General features: G+C 41.5%; 1 protein-coding gene across 1 annotated transcript in view; it reads right to left on the bottom strand.

The window, feature by feature from the left end:
• IFT43 (intraflagellar transport 43) overlaps positions 1 to 15,254 on the bottom strand; it is a 2,700,032-nt gene that overhangs the window by 189,709 nt on the left and 2,495,069 nt on the right. The window lies entirely within an intron of this gene.

Genomic DNA, 15,254 nt, shown 5'->3' with positions numbered 1-15,254 from the left:
CAATGCCCCCCTTTGGTGTGTACCTAACCAGGAATGTCCAGCAATTGGAATGTCCACAGAGGTTCCTCACTAAAAGAATACAGGGCGTAAGTAAAATGTCCTATACAAACCACCTCAAGGCCCTATCCCTGTATTCTGTCTCCTACAGGCTTTTGAGAGGAAATCTATGCCTGGTATATAGGGCATTGCCAGACCCTACTCTGACAGACCTCCTGCATATCCACAAAACAAACAGCACCAGAATTACCCATTCTAAAGACTTAAACCTTGCCTGTGATATAAATAGGACCTGCTGCAGAGATAGGTATGTATCCCAGACACTACCCCGTCTCTGGAACAGGCTCCCCATAAATGTGAAGCAGACTTCCTCCCTAACCCAATTCAAGTGCAACTTGGACAATTGGATAAACAGGAAAGTCATCCCTGGTTTGGCACCTATGTCTGCAATGGACACAGGCAACCTGTAAATGGTTAGTCTCCCAGGACCCTGCTTACACTTATCAAGGATATCAGAACTTGTCAGAGATTTGGGATGCATGGCTAAGCTTAAAAACTCCCTTTTGGTCATTAGCCTAGTAAACACCTATGGACATCCCACCACACTGCCCTTCCCCCTATCATTCTATTTTCCCCAACTCTATACTCCTAGTCAACAAACACCCACCCAACTACAAAGTTGCACGCAGTCTCTACCCATTAGGAACAATGGCTCTTTTCAGTTACAGCTACATCTAAGAGAACAACCAAACCCATATATAAGTATTAGACCCAAGAGATAAATATAAAAAAATGTTACAGCTTCTCTCACTACACTTCCACTCTCCCACTGTGTTGTGACATCCACCCAAACCCAGGACCATCCATTCAAACCAGCCAAACACCATCTAACCCATCAGCTTCCATCACTACCAACACACAACCCACTAATCTTAACCACAGCCTACTATTAATGCACATAAACCTCAGAAGCATCTATAACAAAATTTTAGATCTCCATACATGTACTGCAGCACACAACCCAAACATTCTAATCATCACTGAAACTCGGCTAAAACCAAACACTAAAGATGAAGAAATCCTTCCCCCCAGGATACAGTATAATTAGAAATTATGCAAGTACACAAAAAATCTGGAGGGGTTTCAATACTTTTTAAAAACACAATAAACATCACCAGATACTCACTGAGGCACCCCAGCTATAACCAACACAGAAATATCTATTAGTCTCCTGTACCTGAACAAGCGCAAAAGTATTTACATTGCTGCCATATAAATTCCCCCAGGCAACAACATTCCCATTCTCGAAGACCTCCTTCAATGGTTTTCCACTAATGTAAATAAAGAAACTATTATACTTGGGGATGTGAATACAGACTATTTACTTGTAAACACTGACTCCCCTACCTTCTCTATTAGCCTATTCAGTTTCACTAAAGTAATCACCTCACCCACTAGCATCAACAAAAACAGCAAGAGGCACTCATTACTACACTGTATATTTACCACGTCACCCTCGAACATAAACACCTTTGGCTGTTTTCCAGACCTTCTCCCGACATTTACTACGAGACAAACTAATCACTCCACCAAACATCCAGTAGCAAAACAAGTATGTAGACTCTCCTCTTTTTAACGACACCTTTATAAACTACCTCTCCCAATGCAACTGAAATACTGTAAAAAGAAAAAAGAAAAAAAAACTACCACTAGATGATGCTGTTACCTATTTCAATAACATTTCTTTAACATACTAAAGAAGTCAGCTTCCATAAGCACAAAAAAACAAAAGTAACTCTGCTCCATGGCTTAACAAAGAAACCAAACAGCTCATGCTAAATAGACACAAAGTCTGGAAGACATCGTTTAAAGACAGAACACAACAAAAATGGCAAATTTTTAGACAACATAGACAGGTGAAACTAGACAAAACTGCATTCTTTCGCTCATTTCAAGGCAAGCAAAACCACAATCCCAAGTAATTCTAGACAACACACACTTCATTCAATCTGTCCACTCTGTCTCTACTAGAATCTAATCAATCCTCCCATCTATTTATCCCCATCAACAATACTCACAATATCCCTCTCTTTTCTTTCCACCGAATAACTATGTCAACAAACAAAAATTACCTTCAAAAACTGAAAACCACTGCACCAGCTGCTGGCAAACCCTCGAGAACATATACCCCATCTCAGTACCCAGAAATAGATTTATCACAGAAAACTATGCACCCACTATCTAGGAAAAAAATCACAAATCATACCACTTTACAAAGGTGGATCAGCCACAGACCTCTCCATCTACCATCCCACTGCAATTTATTTATTTGCAGTTGGTTTACCAGGATAGTCCATTGGGGCTAGAAGAACCCGTTTTTAATGGAGTTCTGGGGAGAAAAGCTCCAAAAACAAAAAAAAAGACGTCATGTCTTAACATAACGTTTCATCTGTGTTATTGATCTTCGTTCATTCATTACTGATGGGTTATCGGTTTTGGCCTTATACCAATCTCACGTCAGACAAAAACTTTTGAGCCAAGATCCTACCCACAATGCACTGCTCCCTGTTACCTCAGATCGAGTTTGCAAGTTGATAGACAAAAGTAGAGGCTACCTCTGGTCATACCAGACCTACAATAATGGAAAAGGAGCATATGAAATCCACCAGGAGCCACCGGAGGGGGACGTAGGGTGGGGCGCAGTGAATGAACGAAGATCAACAATACAGATGGAACATTATGGTGAGATATAACTTCTTTATCTGATGTTGTTAATCTTCGTTCATTCCTTACTGATGTGACAGAGTCCCCAGCTACCTGTATCCCTGGGTGACCCTCAAGGAAGGACATTCCTGAGCGCCATGGAACCAAAGGAAGCTCTTCCTCTGGAGGCCAAATCCAATTTGTAATGAAGGATAAAGGTATGGGGTTTGGCCCAAGTCGTAGCTGAGCAAATGTCATTGAGGGAAGCCCTAGCATGGAAAGCTGCTGAAGTTGCCATAGACCTTGTAGAATGTGCTTTCACTTTGTGAGGCAAGGTGATGTTGTTCTTGTTGTAGATGAAGGTAATGTAATTTCTCAACCATGACACCAATGTAACTTTAGAGACAGGACGACCTAGTCTTGGTCCAGAAAAGGCCAGAAATAGTTGGTCTGATTTACGGGTACATTTTGTTCTGTCCAAATAAAAATGGATTTGCCTGTGAACATCTAGGGAGTGCAGGTAATACTCTCCCTTGTTAGAATGATTAGGAAAAAATACTGGGAGGTCAACAGACTGGTTGATAGACCACTCTGACACCACTTTTGGTAAAAAAGAATTAGTTCTCAGTGAGACTCTATCCTTACGGAAAATAAGGTAGGGACGTTTGATGCATAAGGCTTGATGTTCTGATAAACGTCTGGCCAATCTGATTGCAACCAGAAACAAAGTTTTCCAAGAGAGGTACTTTAATTCATATGAAGATGCAGGTTCAAAGGGGGGAGCTGTTAGGACTTGTAGAACCAAGGTCAAATCCCAAGGTTGTACTGGTTCTCTAAAGGGAGGTTTTAGGTGAAAAATGCCCTTCAAGAAAGTCTTACAGAGTCTATATGCCGTGAGTGAAGAGTCCTGGAAGCCAATGTGGAAATTAGAAATGGCAGCTAAATGAACACGAATAGTAGAGGCTGATATCCCAGATTGAAAAAGATCTGATAAGTAATCTAATACCACCAAAACTGGGGCTGACAAGGGTTCCAATTGTTTGTTCGCTGCCCATAATGTAAACCTTTTCCATTTGCTGAGATAGATTTGCCTGGTGGATGATTTATGAGGTGCAATAAGAATATTGTACACCGGGGAGGAGAAGTTAGCCTGCCTGGCAATCACTGGAAGTGGAGAAACCAAGCTGTCAGCTTCAGGTTTGTTAGATTGGGATGTGTCAGACCCTGCAGATGGGAGATCAACGCTGGAGTTGGACTGAGAGTCCATGGTCGATCTAGCAGGTGAGGCCAGAGGAAGGGGAACCAAACTTGTCGAGGCCAATATGGAGCAATGAGGATCACTTTGCTCTTCCACTGCTGTGCTTTCTTCAAAAATTGGGAGATGAGGGGTAGAGGACGATAAACAAAACCAGACCCGAGGGCCAAGCATGGACTAGAGCATCTCTCGGTGACTGTCCCCGAGGGGAATCAGGGCAAAGTAGTTGCTGCACTTGTAATTGATTGGGGAGACGAATAGATTGCAGCAAGGCTGGCCCCAGCAGTTGAAAATTTTGGCCGCTATCACAGGATTGAGGGACCACTCATGATGTTTTAGAATGCATCTGCTCAATTTGTCCAATATCACGTTGGAGCTCCCGGGAATGTGAGTTGCAATTAGAAAGCAGTTGGAAGCTATCATCCACTGCCATATTCTCAAGGCCTCTCGGCATAACGGGTAAGATCTGGTGCCCCCTTGCTTGTTGATGAACCAGACTACTGACATGTTGTCTGACTGGATTGCAATAGTCCCTGACGGAAGGATCATGGGGAATGCTTGCAACACCCTCAGTTCCAGGATATTGATATGCAAATGAGCCTCTGTCTCTGACCAGGTGCCTTAGACCGAGTTTCCCTGACATAGCCCCCCCACCCCATCAGGGAGATGCCCGTGGTCACCATGGCTTTTGGCTGATGGGGGCTGAAGAGGCAAGACCACTGTTGGGGATTCTGAGACGTCCACCAGAGCAAATCTTGCTTGCATCTCTGAGTTACACTTATCTGAAAGGACAAAGGATGTTGTAGACGGTACCACTGAGTGTGAAGTAGCCACTGAAGACATCTCATGTGGAACCTGGCCAGAGGAACAATGGTGATCAAGTCTGCCATCAACCTCAAGAGTTGGGGGTATGGACCGAACAGAAGATTTGTGGTGACAGATTAGCAGATGAACCTGTTGTCTTCTTCTTTGAAGTCTGTGATCCATGATCCGGAAGAGATGCTGTGCAATTCCTCGTGTCCAACAGAACTCTGATGAATTCTAAAGACTGTGCCAGGGTCGTGTTGGACTTCTCCCAGTTTATAGTGATTCCCAGGTGCTGAGCTGTGAGAAGAGTGTAGTCTAGGGCTTCTTCCAGTAGACCCTTGGTGGGGGCGGTAAGGAGCCAGCCGTCTAGGTATGGAAATGCCTAGAATCCTTGAAATCGCAGGTGAGCAAAAACCATGGCCAAGCATTTGGTGAACACTCTGGGGGCTGTTGAGAGACAGAAGGGCAGTGCTCGAAATTGGTAGTGACCGGCTCCTATGCGGAAGCGGAAGTATCTTCTTGAGCGCTTGACCACTTTTATATGGTAATATGCATCTTGAAGATCTACAAAGCACATCCAATTGTGTTCTTCCAGAAGAGGAAGGATAGACTGTTTTTACAAATTTGTTTAGTGTGCTGAAATCCAGAATCCGTCTCCAGTCCCCTGTCTTTTTTGGCACTAAAAAGAACATTGAGTAAAAAACGGATCCTATCTGGTCTTGGGGGACCATTTGGATGGCTCTTTTTTTGAAGCAGCTTTCGGATTTCATGTGTTGCTGTTTCCCTGTGACTGGGTGGGACGTCGGGAAAGTCTCTGGGTGAAGTGGGACAGAGATGGAAGGGAATGTGGTAACCTCTGGATATTATTTGTTGTACCCAAGAATCAGTGGTTATGGTTCACCAGGCAGTGGAGTACAATGAAAAATTACCCCTGACTGCTTTCAGAGGTGAGCAGTCGGGCAATGCATCAGGAGCACTGGTAGAGTTGCCCAGAGAAAGAATCTCTGGAACCCCAGTTTCGTGGACCTCCCCTGCCCCAAAAGGGGCATCTTCCATTAGAGTTTCCCCCTCTGCCCCTAGGGGAGAACTTGGCACATGTGTCACGGAAACAGCCCTGTGATTTTCAGTGCCACAGCTTCCCACTCCTCTGATTTCTGGAGTGGAATCGTGAGTAGTGGATTGTCGGACACCAACAGCAGACAGGGTCTTACCATCCTGTTCGCACCTTGCCAGTGTAACTTTAATCTTAGGGCCAAACAATGAAGTGGCTTCAATAGGAGCATTCATAAAGGAAGTCTCATAAAGGAAGTCTTATAGGAGTCTGCAAAGGCGCATCCAGGCATGACATCTGATGACTTCTAGCCGCTCTTCCACTGCATGTGAAATGAGGCACATGGAAGAGTTGGATATCGATTCCAGGGTTGCTATCTGAGAAGCTACGTTGTCACGCACCTCATCAGAAACAGCTGGACAAGCTCATTGGCCAGTGGGGTAACCCAGGAGGAAGGGGGCCGGGCACGAAAGGCCTGCAGGAATATGGATTCCTCTGAGGAAGGGTTGGAGGACTTCCAGTCACCCCCCCCCCCGTCTTAAGATCTTGAGGATGTCACCACAGGACACCTCATCAGAGGGTGACCGTGGGGACCTTTCCCCATCATCAAAGTCCGTATCTTCGGTCAGTGATTCCTTAGTGGAGTTCATTTGCTTTATCTTGCATGAAGCCTTGCAAGGGACTTCCTCAGTGGGGAGCTCTGGGGAAGATTGTGAGAAGGGGATCTCTTGAGGGGGGGAAACCTGAGACCCTTGTGCCCGGTGTCCAGTAGTTGTGAAGTGGGACGGGAGCCAGGAACAGAAGACAACAACCTCGAAACTGGGGTCACACCCTGCTCCAACGAGCTGACCCCCAGACCAGGAGTCTCAAGAGGACTGGAGTGTGAGGGGAGGAAGATTCCTGGAGGGTGCCATAGAAAAAATTGGAGTGGAACCAAGAACGCCTACCCCTACAGCACACTAGCCTGAGAAGGGCCCAGTGCACCGAGGGGCACAAGGACAATGACTCCGGCTCCAAAGTGAAGTCCACTGTTGGTGTCGAAGGAAGGGAAGTTGCTGTCAGAGGAAGGGGCTTCTATGCTTCCCTGGAAGTCAAAGGAGGAGTGTAAGCTGGAGTCTGTGGGAAAAAAACGGTCACCTGCAAGAGGGAGTGCAGCTTTAGATGGGTGAGAGAGTCCCCTGGCCACAAGCAACTGGTCGACAAGCTGCAACACATCCTATTCTAAGAGGCTCCTGGTCAACCTCATAGAGAGACCTGATGGAGATTCTGGTCTGTCTAGAAAGGGGCGGTACTGATTTCCCACAAACAGATCCAAGGAAGGAGAGTACTTAGTCCTTGCGCGTTCATGTGGTGCAGAGCCTGGAACCGAGGGTGCCTACAATGAGGAGAATGGTGCCAAGGGTATCTGTGCCGACAAAGGCAGCACCATAGGTGTCGAGAGTGTCTGCACCATGAAGGGCAGTGTGGCAAATGTCTGCACTGATGAATACGGTTCCGTCGAAGACGGTGTCTGCACCAACCAAGTGCCACAAGTAACTAGGAAAATACAAACAAAGTGCACAGGCAACGAAAAGATGTAGTAATCTCCAAGTGAAACTTGTAAAAATCACCAAATAAATCCAAGCAAATAAAAGCCACGAACACTTTAATAAATTGAAGCGCTTTTCGTCTACACCAGTAATGATGGTGCTGAAAGTGACTGCACCGAGCAGCATGTCGGTGCCAAAGGTATCTGCACTGTAGAGGGCAGTATCCCGGAAGTTGATAGCATTGGCAAGGATGGAGCTGAAGGAGTTTGCACCAACAGTGCCGAAGGAGACTGTACCTGTAGAGATGGTGCCAAGAGGGTATGCACTGACATTACCGGTGCTGAAAAGGGCTGCAATGAAATTGTCGGAGCCATAACTGTCTGCACCGGGATCTCCAGTACCAGCAGCAATAAAGAAGACATAGTTGGAATGAGAATCAATTGGGGAGGTGCCGAGGCTAGGACCGAAAGGACCACAGATGGCAGCGCTGGGCTCGTAATTTTTACCTTTTTGTGAGTCAACTCCTTGTGATCTCCAGAGGGTGATGAAGTGAGCGACCTTGTGGAGGAAGAAGAAGAATGCCTCTTACGGGGTTTAGAAGGAGAGGGTGATCTCTCTTAGCCAGAGATAGCCTCGCAGAAAGGAGTTTTAAGGAGGCCTTTTAGAATTAGTTTATTCCTCCTTTCATTCAGAGTCCTAGTCGAAAAAATTCTACAAATCCCACACAGAGGGTCCACTGAAAGGTGGGAAACATTCAGGTAATAAACAAATAAATCATGGCCATCAGAAAGCAGTAACTTACGGCCGCATTCTGTACATTGTTTGAAACTAACACTACTTTTCTTATCCGACATTGTGATATCAATGGAGAAGTACGACACTTACTAAGAGGTTAAGAAAACTATCCAGAAGGGTAAGAAAGGGAGAAAAAAAGGATTACAATGATGGCAATGGAGAATTACCTCAAAGGTAAGAAAAAGGAAAATACTATAGGGAGAGAGTCTCAAAGTTGCAATAGGGTAGGAGGATGGAGATAACAACAAACTGAAAACTTTCTAAACACCGATAATAGAAAAACTTAAAAAAATTGAACACTTAGCTGAGACAGACTGGCTTGACATGGCTGTACAGCAATGCGGCAAATGAGATCTGAGGTAACAGCGAGCAGATCTTGGCTCCAGAGTTTTTGGCTGACGCGAGCTTGGTATAAGGCCGGCTCGGTTCCGAGGACGGAACCGATAATCCATCAGTAAGGAATGAACGAAGATTAACAACATCAGATCAATAATTACAAACAAAAATTACAATCAAAGCTTTTGTTATAGTAAGTACAAAAGTATTAGTAAAAACATTGCATTTAAATATACATTTCTACAGCAAAAATGACAATCAAAGTTTTGGTTATACTAATTACAGATAAAATATTTCATTTAACAGAGACAATTTCTGACATAAAAAGTGCCAACATTGTAAATCTAGAGTAGTTGCTTACACATGGATTGGTTCCTGCTAAAACCATGTACGGAATCGGAGAAGACTGAGATGAGGAGAAGAGATTAAGAGGGTTGGGAGCAGGAGCATTCCCAGTGGGATATAAGGTGTATGTGGAGTGAGTTTTTAAAGGAAGAAAGGTTTGCGGTGGTACGGATGGATGGAGGTAGGGAGTTCCATTGACGTGCGAGGCAACGGATAGGAGATTTTTGCATGAAGGATGGGTAGGTTTATGCAGTTCTATTGGGTTTTGATTGTTAGATCTTAAGAGTCTTTCAGGGAGGTGCATTTTGAAGGTTGAGGATAGAGAGGGACAAACAGAGGGGGTGAAAATGAGTTTGTGGAAATGAATGAGTTGAATATAGGAGAGATAACTGGGCAGTTCTAACCAATTTATTTTATGAAGGGCTACACAGTGATGGGTAGAAGACTTTTGGCTTGTGGCAAACTTCGCAATTTTGTCATAGCAAGAGGAGAGTTTTGTCTTAAGAGAGAGTTTGTTAGAAGTGCAGCACCATAAAGAAGAGAAGGGATGAGATATGTGGTAAAGAGAATGAACTTAGTAGGAGTAAGGTAGCGATTGTGGCGGTAAAGCATGCCAAGTTTCTGGTGGGGTTTTTTTTATATTTATTTGTAGATGAGAGTTGAATTTGAGCTGATCATCAATGTGGACACCTAGTAATTTAGCTTCTGATACTAATTCGAGAAATGTATTGTTTTGGCTTTTGATGGAGAATGAACTTTGTCTATAATGGTTGTTTTGTAGGGGTAAATAACATTAGTTTGGTTTTTGAGACACTGAGTGCTAGGTGATTGTCTAACATCCATTTTTCAGTGGTAGAGAAAGCGTCTTTTGTGAGCTTTATGAATGTGGGGGATGGGGGTGGTAGAACAGATTATAGTTGAATCGTTAGCGTATTGGATAAGTTTTGCATTAGGGATTGAGTGATGAAAATCATTTATGAATATATTGAAGAGGAGGGGACCCAGTATGGAACCCTGGGGGACTCTAGTGGGGTATCAAGGAAAGAGGAGGTGGCTTTTTTTCCATTTGACTGCTTGCTGTCTATTTGAGAGATAACTATCGAACCAATTGAGGGTGGAAAGGGATAGGTTTAGATTAGAGAATTTAGCTAGGATAAGGTTGTGAGATATTGTATCAAAGGACTTAAGAGAGGTCAAGTAGGACGGCGGATATTGTTCAGCCAGAGTCATGGGGTTTGTTAACAATTTCAAAGAAGGAAAGAAGGGCAGTGGTAGTACTGTGGCCGGGTCTAAATCCATGCTGTGTTGGAGTAAGTAAGTGAGTGTCAGTAAGGGAGGGAAGGAGTTGTAGATGGATACGTTTTTCAAGGGGTTTAGAGATGGGGGATAGGATGGCCAAAGGGCGGAAGTTTGTAATATTATTATTGTTACCCCCTCTCTGCAGGGGTATGATGAAGGCCTTTTTCCATAGTTGGGGTCCATGACCTTCTTGGATAGAACGGTTGATTTGTATATTGATGGGTAAGGCAATGGCTTCAGCGGCTACAGTTAGAAAGTGTGAGGGTATGTTATCGGGGGCATTGGAGCATGGTTTTAGTTTTTGGAGAAGTTTTTTTTATGGAAGATATGGGTATGGGTTTTATGGAGAAAGGAGGGTGTTGGGAGGTGAAGGTATTAGAGAGTAATGGTGAAAGTGAGGCCAGGGGAGGGGATGTGGAGGTAGGGGGTGTAGTGTTGGTAGAGAAGGAGGAGGTTAGTTTGGAAATTGAGTCAATGAAAAAAATAGTTAAATCTGGTGGCCAGATCTATGTCTAGAGCATCAGGATCTGGACAAGTGTTTTCTTTTTTGCCAGGGTTAAGGAGAGTGGAGATACCATTCCAGAATCTTTGTGGATTTATTTTATGGCTATTTTGTAGTGAGACAAAATAAGTTTTTTGGTCTGTTGTAACAAGCTTTTTGACTTTATCATGAAGTGATTTGTACTCATAGAGAGTGGAGAAAGTCTTATTTTACTGGTGGCATAACCAGGCTTTATCTCTAAGGTGCATGGCAGCAAGTGTATTTTTGGTTAGCCAAGGAACTGTTTTGCTTTTTATTCTTTTGGATTTTGGGGGGCATAGCTGTCTAAGAGGTTTAGGAAAGTTGAGTTGAAGTAGGTAACAGCATTTTCTGGGGGTAGAGTTCTTAGAGGGCTCCGTTTTATTGATTTTAGAGAGTTAGAAAAGGTAGTGGGATTGAAATTTTTTTAGGTAGTGAGTGGAGATATAGTTATGAGATAACAGTAGGGGAGAAGTAAGGCGTCGAGCAAAAGTGGTGAGGTGATCGCTGAGGGAGTCAGGAAGTATGCTACTGTCAGAGAAATAATGAGGGTAAGAGACTAAGATCCAGTCTAGGATACTACCGCTGGAGTAATCTTTAGAGGGTCTGGTTATAGAGTTGATAAGTTGCGAGAAATTATAAAGAACGAAATCAGCCAAAAACCGGAATAACAAACAAATAAAATAAGAAAATACCAAAAAGGAGGTTAACGGAGAAAATCCACAGGAACCAAAACACAATAGCGTACCAAAATTTATTGCCCGCTTTCATCAAATGACTTCCTCAGAATAAAATCACTTCAAAAGACAACACCTTAAATACATTAGTTAATGAACAATTATTCAAATTAATTACATAATAATAAAAATTTAAAAAGACACTCTCATACCTTAGGTAAAAAAGAAAGATGTGTCACCATCTTTGTTAATACCAAGTTTACGATGTTTTAAAAAACACTTAACATTAATCGCTTCATTCAGACCTGGAGCTTTGTCAGATTTCAACCTAATTTGCCAAATGGTCTCCCTTTGTTCTACATAATTCTTAAAGTCACCTTCTCTAATGTCTGATTTACACACTTCCAACACTGAGAAGGTGAATTTTTTAAAAAGGGAACAAACTATAGAATGTTTGTATAAAGCATTGGTATGGTCTTTGACTTTGATACTATATAGATGTTCCTTAATGCGTGTTTTTAAACATCTTGTGGTCATCCCTACATAAAACGCCGGGCAGGTAGTACACATACTAATGTAAATAACTCCTTGGGTATTACAGTTAACAAAACCTGGTACTTCAAATACCCTATTGGATGTTTCAACAGTAATATAAGGCCCTTCAGAAATATATCTACAAATGTTGCACTGATGGCAACAGTGCATACCCTTTTTGTTAGTTACAATAATGTTCTCTTTGTGATTATTGTGTTCCAAAAGTTTTTTAATATTATAGTTGTTGTGAAACGCAAAGTGGGGTTTGTCCCCCAAAGTTTGAAAGATGTCAGAGTTACCCTGGATAACTCTCCAATTCTTTTCAAGTACACAATGAATGTAATGACAGTCAGCGCTCATTTCAAGGGAACAAATTAAATTGGTATTAATACCCCTAACTTCTCACTCTACTTTACCATCAGAGTTAAATTGTGATGAAACTGTTAGTATGGCTGGATAATGTGTCAGCCGTTTGTTATAAAATTTCAGTGCCACTCTCTGTTAATGATTGTTCTTCATAACCCCTTTGTAGGAACATAGAGATAATAAATTCAATTTCATGGATTAAGTCAGAGTCTCTTGTAGTCATACGACATGCTCTAATAAATTGTCCCCTAGGTATATTTTTAATAATATGTCTAGGATGACTACTTTGAAAATGTAAATACCCATTAGTAAATGTTTTCTTTCTATAAATACAACTATGAAATCTACTATCTATTGTGTCCCACCAAAGGTGAACATCCAAGAAATTAACTTTTAAACCTACATCACCTTTTGTAAATTTTAAATAATCTGATTGTAAATTTATCTCAGTAACAAAAGCTTCAACAGTATCGCTATTGCCTTCAATAATAAAAATTAAATCATCAATAAACCTGCAAAAAAAATTAATATGAAAATTATTTTTAAACAGGGGAATACATTCAAATTCCCACCAGGCCATGATCAAATTAGCATAAGCAGGTGCTGCTGGGGAACCCATCGCCACCCCTCTTTTTTGCCTGTAATAAGTCTTGTCAAACATAAAAAAATTGTTGTGTAAAATAATTTCCAAAAACCTACAAATAGTAGAAATAGCATTAATGCTAAAGTAATTCTTTTTAAACAAAAAACTACATATAGCTTCAATGCCTTCGTCATATGGAATACAGGTGTATAATGAGACTACATCAATGGTAAAAATTATGTGTTTTTTGGGGTTGAAAACCTCAGTTTCAGCATAAACTCTTAATTTGTCTAAAAAATGCCACGAGTCCCTAACATAGGAAACTTCGTTAACTAGTAAAGGTCCCAAAGCTGCATCAATAACCAAAGAAACCCCTTCTGTAATAGAATGTGGTGAAGAAACTATAGGTCTAAATGGGGGATTATTTAAGTCTTTGTGTGTTTTCGGAATACCAAAAATAACCCCAATTTTTGGTTCCTGCACCACACAAAAATCATATAGCTCAAAATTAATATCTCCTGACATAAGGGCTTCATACAAATGAGAATGTATCATAAGATGACTTTTATGTATGTTATAAAGGGAAATCTGTTCGTATTCCTCTGAATTTTTCAAAATATTTAACATATTGATTTTATATACATCCTGAGTCATAACAACTATATTCCCTCCTTTATCACTTTTCATGAACCTTAGTTCTCCGGTCATAGCTCGTAAATCTTTAAGAGCTTTCCTTTCCTCTATAGATAAATTATTATAAATATTACCTTTGGTTTTAAACATGTTATCTCAATCATGGATACAAAGTTCTTCATAAACTTTGATAGTATGTTGCAATTTCAGTGTATAACTAGAAGGCTTAATCAAAACCTTTTTAGTTTCAGGCAAATCATGCATTAAGTAAAACAAATTCAACTTCCTAGCGTATTTCTTAATGTCAATAACAGTCCTACTGTAGTCCGCCCTAGTGCTAGGAACAAAATTCAATCCATATTTCAAAATTTTTAACTCGGCTTCCGAAAAAACATAATTAGTCAAATTAATAATGTTGAAGCTGTCAAGATGCTCGTTTATGCCTCGTCCCCTGACGAATTGGATCCCAAAAAAGTCCGACTCCTCGTAAGCACAGTCTTCTTATTAAACTGGTTCTTTTTATTGAAAACAGAAGAAGAAGAACCAGTAGAAGTGGTATTTTGTTTGTTTCTACACACACTGTCATTATCAGGTTTAGGAGAAGAACCATTGTTGGCAAAATCAGAGTGGTTACTTTCAAAGTCAATACCAACTTTCTTATTAATAAAAGAAGTGTTATCAACAGATGTAACAGTCGCAACAGTTGGAATATGCGTGTTTGGGTCATTGTTAGACCCACTGCCCATGGCGGCGTAGTTGTTGTTAGTTGGAGACACAGAAACAACAGTACTGTAAGCTCGCTTGTTGCTCATATTAACACTTTGTCCCCTGAAGTTATTACCTCGATTATTTGAGGCAAAATTATCATATGCACTCCGATTTTGATAGGAATGAATATCACCCGTTAACTTAAGTTGTTTCCTGTTAGTTACTTCAACAGAGTGCTGATCTACCTCATCAGATAGATGTTTGAAAAAATCAGCAAAACTGTCAGCAGTTAACATGCCTTTTAAGCTGGCCTCAATATTAGCAATTTCGTCTTTAAGCAGATTCATTTTTATAATGTTATTATCGATCAACAACTTCAAAAAGCGTAAACCTGCTTCATTAAAAAAAGTAACTAAAGTTTCAAACATTGGATGGCCGACACTAACACCATTAGGGCATTTGAAAAATCTAAGCCCTTTTGGCACAATGCTAAGCTCAATACAATGTAAGAAGTAACAGTTTTCTAAATCAAGTGACCGGTACCTCTTTAGTAACCTCAGTAGATGTTCACGTTTGTCATTGAGTTGTTCATTATTCAACCCCCTGGAATAACGTCTGGATTTGCCAAACGGATTCTCCACTCGATTTAACAGATGTTTAAGAGTCGTGGGTCCACTGTGAAATGGCAAGCGCTGCTTTTTTACGTCATGTTCATTCTCCGAATCAGCAATGTTTACCAATTCAATAACAGTGTCCATTTCCTGGAAAAGTCCAACAGGACTCGAAACATTTATCACATTTTCACTTTCATTGGCTTTAGCAACCAAGAACCTTAAAGAAGTCTGAATGTCCACCAAAGATGCTATTAATAAACTGTTCACATTATCTCCTTCCGATGTTGGCGTAGGGTGAACAGTAACGTTAAGTAACGCATCCTCTGCTGCCTCCGCCATGGTATAAGCCGGTATAAACAACGAAATCAGCCAAAAACCGGAATAACAAACAAATAAAATAAGAAAATACCAAAAAGGAGGTTACCGGAGAAAATCCACAGGTACCAAAACACAATAGCGTACCAAAATTTATTGCCCGCTTTCATCAAATGACTTCCTCAGA

The sequence above is a fragment of the Protopterus annectens genome, chromosome 6.part0 (genome assembly GCF_019279795.1).
Source record: "Protopterus annectens isolate FY-2018-M chromosome 6.part0, PAN1.0, whole genome shotgun sequence".
Taxonomy (NCBI): Eukaryota; Metazoa; Chordata; order Ceratodontiformes; family Protopteridae; genus Protopterus; species Protopterus annectens.
Note: the sequence above shows the minus strand (reverse complement) of the source record. Positions and strands in the feature narration are given on the sequence as shown.